Below are 4,381 nucleotides of genomic sequence, written 5' to 3'. Positions count from 1 at the left end.
CGGGCCAAATGCTGATGGGTTGAAGAAAACTTCTTCCACCAGAAGGTTTTGATACAATCTAGTCCCGGTGCGGAATAGTTCTTCATCCCTCTTAATACTTTTCTCACCTCCTCGGTAGTGATGGGAGGGCATTCTTTATCAGGTGTTATGAGGGCAACACATAACTCCTTGAAGCTATTTATATTTTCTAAGTCTTCGTCCAGTCTATGCTGAATTTCGTAGACTTCTCTCCAAAATACTTCGACCTCCTCTGGTTTGCGTGGGTGTTCGACAGTAACTGGAAGGTCTTGTTAAGTGTATATGTATAAATACAGGGTGGACACGCTGGGGATTACATACATGGCGAATCGAATGCTACCCGAATTGCACAATAGCAGGGGAGAAGCCATTATGCAGGGGTATTTTCATATTTCGCGCCTTGAAAGTTGCATTCGGATCGACCATTCGGTCAAGTACGTGCATCTTCGGATCAAGTTTATCATAGTTTCCATGGTTGCGTTCGAAACTTCAAATGAACACAAGTGTCAAAACAATATAGGTTGTGTTACATAGTAATTGCAATTAATAAAAGTGTTTGATTAATAATGAAATGAGACATGTGAACTGAGAAGTAAACATCAATTATTTTCTGTGCCAATAACATTATGGACTGCCTGCTGAGTGACAACTACTAGAAAATAGTAATAATATTCTGCGCTTCCAGTGGGCGAAGAGTGAATTGTGGTTACCGCTTATTTACGGCATAAAAACAGGTATGTTATGAATAGACTGGATATGTTTTAAATAAAGTGAATGAAATATTACATGCGTAAACTTTAAGTTGACATTACCTACATTTACTTACAGTGATTAGGGCAAACAGGTGAATCTGAACATAACCTCGAAATAATAACAGATCGGCCCGGCATGTTTAATATACTTTCGATTGATTATTCTTTACCAAAGAAATGTTTGGTGTTTTTGTATGTTTATCACTGACAGTGTCGGCAGCAACAATTTAAATAATAATTACTTATTGTCAATTTTACAATCATTACTTCTTAATCATTTTAATAAGTTAAACATTATTTCTGAATTTAAAATTTGATTACCATTGTTTTTTTCACAGATCGATCCTAGAAGAAATACACATCAGGAAATGCAGATAGAATTGGTGCATTTTAATCAACATTGTTGAAAAATCGTTATCTCTGGAACTTATCCCAAGACTGGGAATTGATCAGCTTAAAATTAATTATCTGAGTCATTTGAATGGTATAGGCGTATCAAAAAGATATCTCGAAGCAATTTAACTTGCCCGAAGAGAAATTTTAGGCTGATATTTACATTTCAATTTTTTTTTAATTATTCTATTTTTGAACTTGCTATATCTGGATCTGATTTCCAAATTGGGATTTGATCAGCTCCTAAAATCAATTTTAAGTAATTTTGATAGTATCGGTGTATCAACAAAAATCTCGAAGGAATTTAAAAAGCCCAAATTTTAATTAATAAACTTTTTATGTATTATTTTTTTTTTTAGAAAATGTTTCCTCTGGAACAACTTTATCTTTGAATTATTGTATTTTCGAAATTGCTTTTTTGGATATGGTTTGTAAACTGACATTTGATCAGCCCCTAAAATTACTTCTGAGTCAATTTAATGGTATAGATGTATCAGAAAGATATCTTGAGGCAATTTAACTTGCACAAATTTTAATTAATAAAGTCATTAGGGAGTTTTTTATTATAGAAAATACTTTCTCTGGATGTCATCTCAAAATTTCATTTGATCAATCGTTAATTAATATAGGAGAACCTCTAGTGGAAAAGATAACATCTGAAATAAAATCTACAGAATTGGTGTCTTCACTTCTAATAGCATAATTTAAACTTGAACGAGGCCTAAAAAAACAAAAAAAAAAAAACATTTCGAGTAGCTTTGAATTACACTCAAACATTCTTATTTTCTGATAAGATACGAATAATGTATGAATTTAATTTTCAGACTTGATAAAATAGATAATTATAGAATAATATCTAATAAAATTGAAATAAAAATTCCGAACTAAAATTTCGCTTCTAAATTTATTTTCGATGCACTACTATCCTGAGCGATTTTTTAGTTTATTTCAGTAGTTGATCAAACGAAATTCTGATATGAGGCACAGAGAAAACATTTTCTAAAATAAAAAATTCCTAAAACTTTACTTATTTAAATTTGTGCTTGTTAAATTGCTTCAAGATTTTTTTGGATACACCGATACCATCAAAATGACTAAGTTGATTTTCGCGGCTGATAAAATGCCAGTTTGAAAATCAGATCCAGATATAGCAATTTCGAGAATGGAATAATTTAAAAAGAAAATTGGAATGAAAATTCCTCCCTAAAATTTTACTTCAAGATTTCTTACTGGTACAATCTTATCACCAACGAGTCTTTAATTTATTATAGTGGTTGATTAAACCAAATTTTGGGATGACGTCCAGAGAAAACATTGTCTAAAACAATAAAATTGCTAAAAACATTATTAATTAAAATTTGGGCTAGTCAAATTGCTTTTTTTTTTTTGATACACCGATTCCCTTAAAATTACTTAAAATGGATTTCAGGTGCTGATCAAATGCCAATCTGGAAATCAGATCCAGATATAGCAACTTCGAAAATAGTATGATAAAAAAAATTGGAATGTAAATATCGGCCTAAAATTTCTCTTCTACATTTATTACTGGTACAATCCTATCACCAACAAGTGTTCAATTTATTTTATTGGTTGATCAAACTAAATTTTGAAATAAGGTCCAGAGAAAACATTTTCGAAAATAAAAGTCTCTAAAAACTTTATTAATTATAATCCGGGCTAGTCAAATTACTTCGAGATTTTTTTTGATACACCGATACTCTCAAAATTACTTAAAATTGATTTTAGGGGCTGATCAAATGCCAGTTTACAAACCATATCCAGAGATAGCAATTTCGAAAATACAATAACTTAAAGAAAAAGTTGGTTCAGAGAAAACATTTTATAAAATAAAAATAATACATAAAAAGTTTATTAATTAAGATGTGGGCTTGTTAAATTGCTTCGAGATTTTTTTTTGATACACCGATACCATCAAAATTACTTAAAATTGATTTTAGGTGCTAATCAAATGCCAATTTGGAAACCAGATCCAGATATAGCAAGTTTGAAAATAGAATAATTTTTTAAAAAATTGGAAAATAAATATCGACCTAAAATTTATCTTCTAGATTTGTTACTGGCACAATCCTATCACCAACAAGTGTTTAATTTATTTTATTGGTTGATAAAACCAAATTTGAGATGAGATCCAGAGAAAACATTTTCTAAAAAAAAAATCCCTAAAAATTGTATCAATTAAACTCCGGGCAAGTTAGATTGCTTCCAGATATATTTTTGATACGCCTATACCATCAAAATGACTCATATTATTAATTTTAGGCTGATCAATCCCCAGACTTGGGATAAGGTCCGAAGATAAAGATTTTTCAACAATGTTGATTAAAATGCACCAATTCTATCTGCATTTCCTGATGTGTATTTCTTCTAGGATCGATCTGTGAAAAAAAACAATGGTAATCAAATTTTAAATTCAGAAATAATGTTTAACTTACTAAAATGATTAATAAGTAATGATTGTATAATTGACAATAAGTAATTATTATTTAAATTGTCGCTGCCGACACTTTCAGTGATAAACATACAAAAACACCAAACATTTGGTAAAGAATAATCAATCAAAAGTATATTAAACATGCCGGGCCGATCTGTCATTATTTCGAGGTTATGTTCAGATTCACCTTTTTGTCCTAATCACTGTAAGTAAATGTAGGTAATGTCAACTTAAAGTTTACGCATGTAATATTTCATTCACTTTATTTAAAACATGTCCTGTCTATTCATAACATACCTGTTTTTATGCCGTAAATAAGCGGTAAACACAATTCACTCTTCGCCCACTGAAAGCGCAGAATATTATTACTATTTTCTAGTATTGGTCACTCAGCAGGCATTCCATAATGTTATTGGCACAGAAAATAATTGATGTTTACTTCTCAGTTCAAATGTCTCATTTCATTATTAATCAAACACTTTTATTATTTGCAATTACTATGTAACACAACCTATATTGTTTTGACACTTGTGTTCATTTGAAGTTTCGAACGCAACCATGGAAACTATGATAAAGTTGATCCGAAGATGCACGTACTTGACCGAATGGTCGATCCGAATGCAACTTTAAAGGCGCGTAATATGAAAATACCCCTGTATAATGGCTTCTCCCCTGCTATTGTGCAATTCGGGTAGCATTCGATTCGCCATGTATGTAGGCCCCAGCGTGTCCACCCTGTATATATATATATATATATATATGGCCG

The sequence above is a fragment of the Belonocnema kinseyi genome, chromosome 4 (assembly GCF_010883055.1).
Source record: "Belonocnema kinseyi isolate 2016_QV_RU_SX_M_011 chromosome 4, B_treatae_v1, whole genome shotgun sequence".
NCBI classification, from domain to species: domain Eukaryota; kingdom Metazoa; phylum Arthropoda; class Insecta; order Hymenoptera; family Cynipidae; genus Belonocnema; species Belonocnema kinseyi.
Note: the sequence above shows the minus strand (reverse complement) of the source record.